This window comes from Cupressus sempervirens, chromosome 5 (genome assembly GCF_028749045.1).
Source record: "Cupressus sempervirens isolate cs-2001-9-10 chromosome 5, ASM2874904v1, whole genome shotgun sequence".
Classification (NCBI taxonomy): Eukaryota; Viridiplantae; Streptophyta; class Pinopsida; order Cupressales; family Cupressaceae; genus Cupressus; species Cupressus sempervirens.
In genome coordinates, this window is record NC_143122.1 from 670,969,531 (window position 1) to 670,985,330 (window position 15,800).

General features: G+C 35.3%; 1 pseudogene; it reads right to left on the minus strand.

Annotated features, from left to right (window-relative positions):
- Positions 1-272: 272 nt before the first annotated feature.
- LOC149557722 (uncharacterized) lies at positions 273-12,869 on the minus strand (annotated as a pseudogene).
- Positions 12,870-15,800: the final 2,931 nt, after the last annotated feature.

The following is a 15,800-nucleotide window of genomic DNA, read 5'->3' on the forward strand; positions in this document are numbered from 1 at the left end:
AAATATATATTTTAAAAATATTGACACTTAGTTTAACAAAGTTAAATTTTTTATAAACGGAGAAATATCTTGTTTTTTATTTTTATTCGTACTTTATTTAAATAAAGGTTATTTAATAACAAGTTTAACAGAGCCCCTCCCTAGCGTGAACTAAAAGATAGGCATATTGAAAGTTAAATGAAAATATATAACCCAATTAGAATTGTTATTGTAATTCCACACATAGACCAATTCACCACAACGCTATAAAAGTCTTTGACTCGTTTAAAAGACTAGATGTTCTCCCAGATTTTAGAAAAAAATTCAAAGTAGTTTTTGTAACCATCGATCCAGTTTTGAATGATCTTGACCTCTTTCAGTATTTGCTCTTTCAGCCAGACTGGATTGTCACTAGCGCCTGAAAAATTAATGTCTGCACAATGTGAACATTCAAAATAAATTGAACCAACTTACCCTCTTCAGTTACCACTGCCACAATGGTTTCAGAGATATTGGCCAAGACACTGAAATTACATTCAGAAAATACCAAAAATACTCAATCAATAATAACTTTTAGGGAAAAAAACAATGGGTATGAAATTTCATACAATACTCACTCACCCGCCAATGCTCCATGGATCTCTTAATCCGTTGGAGAAAAGGATATTGCTTCCAAAATCTTTCAACGCTCTCTTTATGTCCTGCACAATGATTATAATCAGGACACTCTTTATTAAAAAACTTCCTGAACCAAATTTCCTAAGATATAACTTAACTGTAACATTTTTCGACAAGTTTTGGGCAGTAAATTAAAATTGACAATGGACATACATGTCCTCCAAATCCAGTTGTCGCTCAATGTGGGCGCGGGTGGACTCCATATTTAGCGTAGCAATCCCTGGTGTAGGATCTGACAGCAAAACGGGAGGGACGTAACATTGTCGTGCCAGGAGGATTGCTTATTGGAAACACCATTTCGATGCAAGTCCGCGGATTAAGAAAAAACTGTTAGTCGTGGCAGTCTAATGGTACGGTTTGATGATAAAATTTAAAGACTGATCTTTTTTGAAATCATGGTTTTTAAGTGTCTTTTTATAAAATCTGTCTTTTTCAAAACTGCTAGTTATTATATGTTTACTGTTGTTTGGTTTATTTTCATTTATTAAAAAGTAGCTAAAATATGGGGTGACCTCGGGTTACGCTATTATTTGAATGCTAATATATTACTGCAACAAGTTAAATAAATCTTGAAATTTTAAAAATATTGTATAATTAATATAATTTATATCTATTGTGAATCTTAAAATACAGGGTAAAATAATAAAGATGAAAATAGAATAAAAATATTGAAAGAAACCACATTCATTATTTCGATATTTCTATATCAATTTAGGGAAAAGATTCAGTCACTCTAACTTTTTTCGGTGTACCTGCATAGGTGATTCAATAGCTCAAAGCTAAGGTTTCAATATTTGTGCATTTACAGATCTGTCTGAAGAGGTGCTGGAGTGTGAAATAACTGAAAAGTATCATTCTAAAACACTTCTTGATATGCATTTTGTTCACCAGCCAATAGTTGCTCACCAAAAAATTCTAGTACTTGTGGTAAAATGTCTCACTAGTCATTATGAAATGTTGTAATAGTGGTGCACAAATGACTCAATCATAATTACCAACTAAAAAGATTTTTTTTTAAAATCAACTATTAGCGAATGTATAATAATCATTTGCTCTCTCTAGCCCTACATCTTCAATCTATCTCAAATTAATTACATTATATGAGCTTAATTTCTATAGATGTCAAAACTAGCATTTTTTTTTTACATTATATGTTACTATTTATATATACTTTTATTTATTAAATAAAAAATAAAATATTAACTATATTAATAAAGACTTATGCATACATTACTAATCTATAACTATTTTTTATTTATTTTATAAAATATTTAAATTTAAAATAATTTGTTAAATGATCTTTAAAGTAGGAAAATATACCAGTCTTACAAAACCATATCACAGGTTGGGGCAGCCCTTAAAATTGAGGCCCACTTACAACTAATAAAATTAATTTTATGCAATCAATGCATCTTTCGAGCAATTTTATAACCACAATTTAATAAACAGATGGTGAACTCAGAAGTACCTTGTGAAAAATCAACTATTGCAGTCACTAATTATTAATCTCCTATCATAAACGATTAATAAACTGATGAAAACAAATTCCCAGCTAAAATTAAAAAATAACACAACTGCAATTTCACTTATATAATACGGAAAGAAATGAACAACACAATGAGGAATTATATTAAACTTCAACAAATCAAGAGATACAAAATTCCTTGCCTCTCACTGGTAGAACTCCGACAACCTCCTAATTTCTCCTGCTGATATTCCCCACTGCTATCCCCATGCTAACACTGTGTCTTTGCTAACACTGCAAGACAATTTGCTATCACTGCAAAATGCTTCTCGAAAACTTGTATTTCCAAATCACCCAATGACCCCTTTTTATACTACCCTATTGGTAAAACCAATGACTGAGATTAAATCAAACCAACGGCTGAGATCAAGACAACTCGACAGCCAATAATAGAATTGGTTGCAAGGTGTCCAAAAGGAATAACTAAAATTAGTAAACAATAACCATTTACTAATTCTCGGCAAGTGGACAAACAACTATCATAACTACTACTGCTATACATAGATAAGGACGAACATTTGTCCAAGCTACCCATAAATACTACTGCTATTTCTAGGTAAGAAATAACACTTGTCCAACTAATAATAATTAACACTCCCTCTTAGCGAGGAAGTTGTTCTGCATGACACTCATCTTATCTCTGAAAAAGATAAATTTGGTCTTTCCCAAAGCCTTCGTCAGAATGTCTGCTACCTGCTCATCTGTAGGTATGTATTGCAGTCGAACAATACCTTGTTGTACACAATCTTTGATGAAGTGATATCTGATATCTATATGTTTAGACCTATCATGAAACACTAGATTCTTAGACAACTTGATGCAACTCTGATTGTCATAATGTATCATGGTAGTCTCAACCTTCTGACCAAACAAGGCTACTAACAACTTCTAAAGCCATATAGCTTCACATGTTTCCATGCTAGTTGCTATGTATTTTGCTTCTGTTGAACTTAGAGCCACAGACTTCTGCTTCCTGTTGAACTAAGATACAACTCCTGACCCCAAATTGAAACAACACCCTGAAGTGTTCCTTTTGTCTGTTGTACTTCCTGCCCAATTTGCATCAGTATAGCCTATCAACTTGATACCTTCACCTCGAACATATTCGATCACATACTCGACTATACCACACAACTAACGTTGCACATGCTTAGCCGCTATCGAATGCATTCTCTTTGGTTCAACCATGAACTAACTAAGAGAGTTAACTACAAATTCCATATCTAGCCTAGTGTTGACCAAATACATAAGTGAACCAATCAACTGTCTATATAAAGTGGGATCTACATCCTTCTCCTTAGATACATCATCATGCTCTATGCTCACCTCTGGAACACCTGTCACTGTCTCACGAAACAATCTAAGTGCTCCATGATGAATATAGCCCATCCTCATATGCCATAGCTCTCCAAGATCTCTAGGATTATTGATGCTCATGAGTGCCTTAGGAGTATAAAACTACAATCTATAAAGGCAACCACTCCTAACTCCAATAGTTATGGGTGATTTCCAATCCTTATGCTTAATCAACACATTTGTCCCTCTAAAGAGTACATTATACCCCCTATCCTGAAAAAAAGATACAGAAATCAAATTCATACCTAAGCCTGGCACATATAACACATCATGAAGTGCAATTATCTTTCCATTCTCCCTCTAAAATTGAACAGTCCCTTTTCGAACAGAGTTGAGTTTGGACAAGTTTCCCATAGAAATCTGGATGTTGGTGTCCTCCTCCTTGTAACTGGAGAAGTACTCTCTAACTCCTATCATAAGAAATGACACCCCGCTATCTATATAGAAAACATACTGTGAGGTTGAGCTAACCATACAAGCTATGAGTGCAAACTCATCTTCCATTCTACTGGAGAGTTCTTCCACACTTGCTGAAGCTGCCACCTACTTCTTACCCTTCTTCCTCTCTTGGAAATCAGTGACATAGTGGCCAAACTCATGACATCCAAAGCACTTGACCTTAGAAAGGTCCTTCTTCTTCTTCTCACTTTGTGAATTTGATCCTTTGCTAGATTCCGTCTTTGCTTTCCTCTTACCCGCTAGGGCATTCTCTTGTTCCACCTCATTTTTCTGACTCTTGTTGGCCCCATTGACAAGACTTAGTCTAAACTCCTCCTGAGTGAAATTACTCCATAGTCAATCCCAACTGAGTAAAGTATCTCATCCACTAACAACTTGAACAAAGACACTCCATTGTTTAGTAAACCCATTTAGGGCTATTCTCACTAGCTCGTCATCACTAGGGCTATCTCCAATAGCTGCTAACTCGTCCTTCACAAGTCTGAGCCTAGTGAGATAACTTGTGACGTCTTCTCCCTGATTCATTCGGGTATTCTTTAGCTTCTCTTTGAGAATCAACTACCTGTTGATGGTAGCATTCTGGGATAGATTTAGAATGGTGTCCCACATCTTCTTCGTCGTATCTAGCCCTGCGATATGTGGAACAATATGATCCTTGACACCATCAAGGATAATCCTCTTCGCTTTGGCATCGTCCTTTCTATATGCTGCAACCTAGGTTGCATCCATTGGTATAAGTACAACACTGGTAGGATAATTCTTGATACCATTCTCTTCCAACAATAAAGAAATTCTGGCCTTCCAGACACCAAAATTTGAGGCACCATCCAATCTATCCTGATCTCTCAAACCAGTTAAATCCATCTCAAGGGATTAAAGCAATAAATCTAAAGAGATCAAAATTTCTTTCCTAGGGCAAAACTCTTCTACCCTTAACAACACTCTGATACCATGTGAAAAATAAACTATTGCAGTCACTAATTATTAATCTCCTATCATAAATGATTAATAAACTGCTGAAAACAAATTCCCAACTAATATTGAAAAATAATTCAATTCCAACTTCACTTATATAATACGGAAAGAAATGAACAACACAATGAGGAATTATATTAAACTTCAGCAAATCAAGAGATACAAAATTCCTTGCCTCTCACTAGCAGAACTTTGACAACCTCCTAATTCCTCCTGCTGATATTCCCCACTACTTTCCCCACACTAACACTGCGCCCTTGTTAACACTGCAAGACAATTTGCTATCACTGCAAAATGCTTCTCAAAAACTTGTATTTTGAAATGACCCAATGACCCCTTTTTATACTACCCTATTGGTAAAACCAATGATCGAGATTAAATCAAACCAATGGCTGAGATCAAGACAACTCGATAGCGAATAATAGAATTGGTTGCAAGGTGTCCAAAAGGAATCCCTAAAATTAGTAAACAATAACCATTTACTAATTCTCGACAAGTGGACAAATAGCTATCATCACTACTGCTACTATACATAGATAAGGATGAACAGCTGTCCAAGCTACCCATAAATACTACTGCTATTTCTGGGTCAGAAATAATAGTTGTCCAACTAACAACAATTAATATACCTACCAGTCCCATCTAGAATTAGTGTAGGTTGTCAACCACAAATAGCCAAAAGACCTGTCTTTTTCTCTTGCAACTATTCTGCTAACTGTGTCTCTATCTTCCGGTATTCTTATGTTCATTGCGTTGCAGATCTGCAGCAAGCTTTGTTTAAACATAATTAGGCTAACAAAATAATAAAGTTAATTTGGCATTGAGAAGGTTTAGGGTAGCCTACTTCCTTTTTCTACTTGTCCAAAACCATCCTCCACTGCTGCCACATAAAGTGATTCAAGCACATTGTACAGGGCACTCTTATCCGTAATATTTCTGCCGTATTATTAACCCAGCAATGATTTCAAGTTATGTTTCTAATATTTAAAGAAAGATAGAAAGAAGCTTCAAGGAAAAAAAAACATCATCAAAAAATTTCTAACAAAATTTTTGTCAAATAGGAAGATGCTGCTTACTGGCATGTGTTAAAATGTTTGCTTAGGTTTAACACGCCTTCAGAGGTCGATGCAATTTTGTCCATCATATCCCACGATTCATTAATTCTTCTATAGAAGATCTCACTCACATCCTGCATCATACTTTCAAGTATCAAATCTAAGGATAATCAAGGGAGATTAAGCTTAAAGGGATGAATGAACTTATATACTCTGAAATCTTTGGTTACAACACTGCCAAAACCAAAAGTGGGAGTTATGTCATCAAAGTAAAGAATAGGCGCAGAGGATGCAAGGGCCCCAATTACTAGATGAGGATACTTCAGGTGAAACCACACTACTAGCACTGCACATAACATTTTCAATGGTTTAATTGTCACCTAAGAAATTAGATCTCAGATCTGTATTACTACTACTAGACTAAACTCTTACTACCCTAAGTTAGAGGAAAAACTAATGAAATTTATTTAATCCCATGTTTGATGTTGAGAATGTGCTATTTTTTAATGTAATAAAGGTAGAAAACTAGGTCAATAAGTAGATCATAAGGTTTCCATAGACTTCCACCATAGGATGCACCAAACACGACGACTGGACAGTTGTGCGCATTCAAAGTTTTCTTCAAATGGACAAAAATGCTTGCATAATCTGCCAATGCCTGCTTGGTTCTCAAATAGCCCATCGTGCCTGAATTTGAATATGCTTCCTTCTCCCACTCCAAATGGCATTGAGGTCCCATAATAGCAGTGCTACATACATTAGAACATTTTCACAGAGTATTTATTGTATTTACTAAACTTTGAGGTATAAATACAACACGTAAGAGATCATGAGATTTTATGAAATTGTAAAGTTACCTCAATGTATACCACTAGAGCTTTGAAATTAGGAGCTAGACTATCTGGCATGCCATTGCCCAAGCCTAATTTAATGTCAAATTCTGATCCTAGGCATACAAAAATGGTAGAATTGCATAGAGCACCAACCCAATTTGAAAAATCAACTATTGTAGTCACTGCTTATCAATCTCCTATGGTAAACAATTATTAAACTAATGAAAACAAATTCTCAGCTAATATTGAAAAATAACACAACTGCAACTTCACTTATATAATACAGAAAGAAATGAACAACATAATGAGTTCACAATATTTTTGGACAAATTGTCCCTGGAAAAACCCCTAAGGGAAAACTAGTTCTACAGATGAGGAATTATATTAAACTTCAGCAAATTAAGAGATACAAAATTCTTTGCCTCTCACTAGTAGAACTCTGACAACCTCCTGATTTCTCCCGCTGATATTCCCCACTACTATCCCCACACTAACACTGCGCCCTTGCTAACACTGCAAGAGAATTTGCTAGCACTGCAAAATGCTTCTCCAAAAGTTGTGTATCCAAATGACCCAATGACCCCATTTTATACTACCCTATTGAAAAAACCAACGATCGAGATTAAATCAAACCAACGGCTGAGATCAAGGCAACTTGACAACCAATAATAGAATTGGTTGCAAGGTGTCCAAAAGGGAATCACTAAAATTAGTAAATAATTATCCTTGCAACAACTATTTACTAATTCTTGGCAAGTTGACAAACAACTGTACAAACTACCAATAACTAATGCTGCTATACATAGATAAAGACGAATAGGTGTCCAAGCTACCCATAGATACTACTACTATTTTTGGGTCAGAAATAACAACTCTCCAACTAATAATAATTAACACTCCCTCTTAGCGAGGAAGTTGTTCTGCATGACACCCATCTTATCTCTGAAGAAGATAAATTTGGCCTTTCTCAAAGCCTTAATTAGAATGTCTGCTACCTGCTCATCTGTAGGTACGTATTGTAGTTGAACAATACCTCATTGTACACAATCCTTGATGAAGTGATATTTGATATCTATATGTTTAGACCTATCATGAAACACTGGATTCTTAGACAACTTGATGCAACTCTGATTGTCACAATGTATCACAGTAGTCTGAACCTTTTGACCAAACAAGGCTACTAACAACTTTTGAAGCCATATACCTTCACATGTTGCCATGCTAGCTACTATGTATTCTACTTCTGCTGAACTTAGATCCACAGACTTTTGCTTCCTGCTGAACCAAGATACAACTCCTGACCCCAAACTGAAACAACACCCTGAAGTGCTTGTTTTGTCCATTGCACTTCCTGCCCAATCTGCATTAGTATAGCCTATCAACTTGATACCTTCACCTCAGACGTATCTGATCCCATACTCGACTGTACCACACAAGTAACGTAGCACATGCTTAGCTGCTATCCAATGCATTCTCTTTGGTTCAACCATGAACTGACTAAGAGAGTTAACTGCAAATGCTATATCTAGCCTAGTTTTGACCAAATACATAAGAAAACCAATCAACTATCTATATAAAGTGGGATCTATATCCTTCTCTTTAGATGTATCTACCTTCCTCCAATTCGTAATTATGTGTGTAGACATGGCTTTGCAATCCTCCATCCCAAATTTCTTCAAGATTTCAATGCAATATTTCTCTTGAGCAAGGAAAATTTTCCCATCTGTCTGCCACACTTCCATGCCTAGAAAGTAGTGCATAAGTCCTAAATCCTTCATCTTGAACTCTTTTGCAAGGTTTCTCTTGCAAGCCACTATGAGACCTAGTGAACCTGTAAGAAACATGTCATCCACATAAATAACAAGAATGAGAATCTCACCCCTAACCACCAAGTAGTAGAGGTTAGCATCTGCTTCACTCTTCACAAAGTCCATTTTCTACAAGTATGTATCAATGTGCTCATACCATGCTCTAGGAGCCTACTTGAGTCCGTACAATGCTTTCTTCAATCTGCACACATGGGTCTCTTTGTTGTGTGCTACAAAGCCTTCGGGTTGTTCTATTTATACCTCCTCCTTCAACTCACCATTAAGGAATGTTATCTTGACATCCATTTGATGGATCTGCCATCCCATCTATGCTGCAAGTGAGATTACAGCTCATATAGAAGTATACTTGTAAACTAGAGCAAATGTCTCCTCATAGTCTATTCCCTCCTCCTGAGAGAACCCCTTTGCCACGAACCTTACCTTGTATTTCTCGATGCTACCATCTGCACTGTGCTTTATCTTATAGATCCAGTGTGATCCAACTACAGCCCTATTTGTTGGTCTAGGTACTACCTCCCACAAATCATTTTGCATTATTGAAGAATATTCCTCAACCATAGCATCTCGCCATGCCTGATGTTCTGCAGCTTCTTGATAGCTAGAAGGCTTACTATCTACCAACTAACTAACTAATGCCACATAGTCATTGAACTTGGCTAGTTGTCTTCGCTATCTAATACTCTTCCTAGGAGTTCCCACAAACTCTTGAGTATCCCTTTGTGTATCTAGAACCACATGGTTCCCGTTGCCAACTGTAGAGGATGAAATGTCAACCTCTAAGCCTTCTAGATGCATTTCCTATTGTACCTATTGCTCCATACTTTGTGAATCTTCACTAACTGAATCTACACTCGTACTGGTAACTGTACTTGAGCTTTGCTACCCTTGACTTGGTCTTGGAGCTTCTGTTGGGTGCTCACTCTGATCATCTGTTGGCAAATCTCTAGATCTCCTGAATGCCTTGTCCTCCATGAACTTGACATCCTATCTGACAATAATTCTTTTAGTCCCTAGAATGAAAATCCTATATGCCTTTGAGGTCTCACTGTACCCAACAAAGTACCCCCTCTCTGTAGTTTGATCTAACTTTGTATGTGTATCTCCAAGAATATGGCAATATGCCAAACTCCCAAATATCTTAAAGTGACTAACATCTGGCTTCTTCCCTGTGAAAGCCTCCTCTGGTGTCATCTTCCCTAGCAACTTGTGTGGAACTCTATTCTGAATGTAGACTATTGTATGACATGCTTCTGCCCATAGGTAATAGGGCATGTCCTGTTCATGTAGCATAGCTCTTTCTGCCTCTGATATAGAACTGTTCTTCCTCTCAGCAACTCCATTCTACTGTGGATTGTAAGGAACAGTCCATTCTCTTTTGATTCCTTCTCTGGTACATAACTCCTGGAAGACATTTCCTTTGTACTTGCTTCCATTGTCTGACCAAAGAACCTTTATCTTCTTTCCTGTCAAATTCTCCACAAGAGCCTTGAACTCTTGGTATCAACTGAAAACCTCATCCTTAGTCTTCAAGAAGTATATCTAGGTCTTTCTAGAGACATTGGTCCACAAACATCTGAATGTACTAGATCAAGAACAACCTTAGATCTGGGGTCACTCCTTGGAAAAGATGCTTTCGCAAACTTTCCCAACACACATCCCTTACATACATCATCATGCTCTATGCTCACCTCCGGAACACTTGTCACCATCTCACAAAGCAATCTAACTGCTCCATGATGAATATCGCCCATCCTCCTATGCCATAGCTCTCCAAGATCTCTAGGATTACTATTGCTCATGAGTGTCTTAGGAGTATCAAACTACAATCTATAAAGGCGACCACTCCTAACTCCAATAGTTATGGGTGATTTCCAATCTTTGTGCTTTATCAACACATTTGTTCCTCTAAAGTATACATTATACCCCCTATCCTGAAGAACAGATATAGAAATCAAATTCATACCTAAGCCTGGTACATATAACACATGATGAAGTGGAATTATCTTTCCAATCTCCCTCCGAAACTAAACAGTCCTTTTCCCAACAAGGTTGAGTTTGGACAAGTTTCCCATAGAAATTTGGATGTTGGTGTCCTCCTCCTTGTAACTAGAGAAGTACTCTCTAACTCCTATCATATGAAATGATGCCCCACTATCTATATACCAAACACACTGTGAGGTTGAGCTAACCATACAAGCTATGAGTGCAAACTCATCTTCCATTTTACTGGAGAGTTCTTCCACACTTGCTGAAGCTGCCACCTACTTCTTACCCTTCTTCCTCTCTGGGCAATCAGTGACATAGTGGCCAAACTCGTGACATCTAAAGCACTTGACCTTAGAAAGGTCCTTCTTCTTCTTCTCACTTTGTGAATTTGATCCTTTGCTAGATCTCTTCTTTGCTTTCCCTTTTCCTGCTAGGGCAATGTTCTCTTGTTCCACCTCATTTTTCTGATTCTTGTTGGCCCCATTGACAAGACTTAGTCTAAACTTCTCCTGAGTGAAATCAGTCCATAGCCGATCCCAACTCGGTAAAGTATCTCGTCCACTGATAACTTGAACAAAGACACTCCATTGTTTAGTAAACCCATTTAGGGCTATTCTCACTAGCTCGTCATCACTATGGCTATCTCCAACAGCTGCTAACTCATCCTTGACAAGTCTGAGACTGGTGAGGTAACTTGTGACGTCTTCTCCCTGATTCATTCGAGTATTCTTTAGCTTCTCTCTAAGAATCAACTTCATGTTGGTGGTAGCATTCTGGTATAGATTCAGAATGGTGTCTCACACTTCTTCGTCGTATCTAGCTCTGTGATATGTGGAAAAATATGATCCTTGACACCATTGAGGATAATCATCCTTGCTTTGGCATCGTCCTTTCTATATGCTGCAAGCTAGGTTGCATCCATTGGTACAGGTACAACACTGGTAGCATAATTCTTGATACCATTCTCTTCCAACAATAAAGAAATTCTAGCCTTTCAGACACCAAAATTTGAGGCACCATCCAATCTATCCTAATCTCTCAAACCAGTTGAAGCCATCTCAAGGGATTAAAGCAATAATAAATCTAAAGAGATCAAAATTTCTTTCCTAGGGCAAAACTCTTCTACCCTTAACAACACTCTGATACCATGTGAAAAATCAACTATTGCAGTCACTAATTATCAATCTCTTATCGTAAACGATTATTAAACTAATGAAAATAAATTCTCAGCTAATATTGAAAAATAACACAACTGCAACTTCACTTATATAATATGGAAAGAAATGAACAACACAATAAACACAATTTTTTGGACAAATTGTTCCTGAAAAAACTCCTAAGGGAAAACCAGTTCTATAGATGTGGAATTATATTAAACTTTAGCAAATTAAGAGATACAAAATTTCTTGCCTCTCACTGGTAGAACTCCGACAACCTCTTAATTTCTCCCACTGATATTCCCCACTGCTATCCCCATGCTAACACTGCAAGAAAATTTGCTACCACTGAAAAATGCTTCTCCAAATGTTGTGTATCAAAATGACCCAATAACCCTTTTTTATACTACCCTGTTGGAAAAACCAACGACCAAGATTAAATCAAACCAACGGTTGAGATCAAGACAACTCGACAGCCAATAATAGAATTGGTTGCAAGGTGTTCAAAAGGGAATCACTAAAATTAGTAAATAATTATCCTTGCAACAACTATTTACTAATTCTTGGCAAGTGGACAAACACCTGTCCAAACTACCTATAACTAATGCTGCTATACATAGATAAAGATGAACAGCTGTCCAAGCTACCCATAAATACTACTGCTATTTCTGGGTCAGAAATAACAATAATTAACACAAATTCTGATCCCAGACATACGAAAATGGGAGAATTGCGTAGAGCACCAGCCCAATTTGATTTGTCGATGAAATATCTTTGAGGAAAGGTTTGATCGCCCGGTAACCAAAATGATCGACTGTCTGTCTATAGATATATTTCTCGTATTTCTCCAAAGAGGCACCACCCACTTGGTCTCTCCTTGCAATTACACCGTGCCTACTATTTCCCAAAGAAAACCCTCCTTCCAAAATGCTACCCATCACAAAAAGAATTGTAAACAGGTATCCGAAATTTAGTCTGCGCAATTCCATTTCGTATGCTCTAAACAAAACGAGCAAAATGTTCGCTAAATCTAACATGACTATTCTTCAAACACCATTTGGTCTTATAAAGGACACATTAAGGTTGAAGTTCACACTTCAGAGCTTTCTGCTTTTCGTTGCATTCGAGGATGCGAAGGAGACGCAAAACAGAAATGTCATCCTCAACTTTCCCTTAAAAGCTGGTCACGTTGCTCTTCTGAACTTCCTTTAAACTTATATACCAAATGTATCAAACTATACTGGCAGCGATAAAATTGTCATAAAGCAAAACTTAATTAAAGCAGAGCCATGGCATAACAAGTACGGGGCTTAATAAGAAGTGATCCCATGCTATCAACACCTGGAAAGGCAGCCATAAACAAGTAACTAAATCTGGGAGCAAGATACAGATTGCACAGGCATAAATGGCAAAGTATGCCATGTGAGCTGACACTAATTCGCCTCAGTGTCCTGAATGCGGAGTTTTTAACGCGTCTTCATACATACACTTGATTTGTTAACATAACCAAATAATGGACACGAGAACCCTTGCAAATGCGTTACATTAATAATCGGATTGCACAATTATTATATGATTCATACTTTTCAGATATTACTCTTAATCGCTTTATATATATATATATATATATATATATGTATATATATATATATATATATATATGTATATATATATATGTATATATATATGTATATATATATATGTATATATATATGTATATATATATATGTATATATATATATATATTTCAATTTACATAAAATAAATTAATCGTAGAAATTTTTACATTGTTTACATATTTTAAATATTATTTAAGCTAATAAATAAATAATATTATGTATAGGCTATACAAAACAGGAAAGGCGGTTAAAAAGAGTCAAAATCAAATCTGATGTGTTTATTATGATGTTGGCAACATAAAACAGGTGTCACATAGTGGCTACTTTTTGTCTAATAGTTCACTAAGAGTATAAATTATAATAATATAATAATATATTATAACTATAATATAGTTTATAGTTTTAATTTAATAATAGACAATTGTTGATCATTATTGACACTTGTTATAATATAGTCTTTCTAATTGCACCGTGTAAATTATTGGTAAAAGGGTAATCTAGGAAAAATCATAGAAAATATATCATATTGAATGTGAATATGTAAATTTGTAGCATAAAATTGATTTCATGACTGTGATTCAAATAGTTGAAAGTCGCAGTTCTAAAACAAACAGTTATTTGTTTTTATTCATTTAGTATATAAATGCAATAAATATTTTTTTATAAAAAAATTTCTTCTAAAAAAATCATTTAATATTTTAAAATATACTTATGTAATTTTTTTTGAAAATGTAGGTGTTTTGACAAAAATAATTTTTGAAATTGTTACATTTATTCAACCCCCCTTCTAAATTATATTTTCATAATATGAGAAATGAACAAATTTGATTAAAATTTTCTAATACATTTTTTAATTTGAAAATTTATAACTTATTTTAATATAATAATTAACAAAACTATCTCCTAAAAAGTGGTTTGAGGGATAGTGCTTCTGTCAAATCTACTAATAAGATATCAAACCAATTAATCAATCATTGCTTAGAAAAATATTTTTGATTATTTTATAATTTAAAAATTATTCACGTATATAATAGAAAAATAAATAAAAAAACATTAAGAAAGAAATATTTGTAATCGTTATTGGTTAAAACAAAAGAATTTAATCACTATTTAATCTAGAATGTTTGCAATAGTATTTCTACCCTACAAAAAATACTAATAACATTCAATCTTATGTGGGGTGGCTAAGGTGAATCCTACGTTGGTCAATGTACTATGGCAATCACACTCCCTTTAGAATCTAAGACAAACCACTTATTTGGGGCAATGATAAATTTTTAGCCTCTCTCGCTCACTTGGCAAAGAGCTAGTATATAGGATGTCTTTATAGCCATTTTTACCTCCTTCGTCAACTATTAAGAATATCATATGTTTCTTTAAAAATATCATTAACTCTTTTGATTAGTCCGTACTCTCACTTAGGTAGAGAAGATAACTTGCATTGAAGATTAGATTCCTAATGTGGCAATCAAAGATGGTCCAAGAATGTGGATTAGCGAGGTCTTTTTGTGTGAAGGTAAAGATATTCTCTAAAAAATGATAGGACTTTTGCTATGGTGGTAGTATTGAATATTAATTACAATGTGAATATCAATGGCCAAAGTAATTATTTTTGATATTAATAAAAACCAAAACAAGGAGGTTGGCCTTCAGTATATAACCATGGAATTACCATTAATAACCCCATACTTACTTATAACATATTATTCCATTGACATAAAGAAAAAGAAAAAGAAAAAACCTAACTAGTAATTGCAACCTAGATAATAAGCACAAAAATATCTTGTCCTATAGCTAAGATCACCAATGAAACACATACACCACCCATTACTGATATATCAACTATCAATGTGTATATTGATAAACTACATCAACAAGGTAAATACATGACTACCAACATTCCTACTATAATACTTAAACCTTAAAATTAAGATCTCAATAAGACCTATTGGCCTAACATTAAAAGTTAAAGTATAAGTTGGACAAGACCAACAAAATAGTTTCAATAGAAAAAAGTATAAAAAAGCACAAGCCTAAACATGGTCCTTCTCTTGTCATTTCTTAGGGAGAAATACCTTGGCCTAGTCATCTGCCAAGAAGCCATGGATCTTGGTAGAGTCCTTCACTCCTAAGTTGTTCTCTTCAATCTCCTATTGTAGAAGCTACATGAAAATAATGGCAACATAAGTGACCATGAGTGATAACTTGGAGAGTGTAACAAAAATCTCATCCAAGGCATCAAATTGTTCCTCAATGGCCAATGTAATAACCCCAACTAGTTACAATGTCTACAAATGCCAAATCCCATTACAATTCAATTATTTTGATATTTCACCAAACATATGGCAA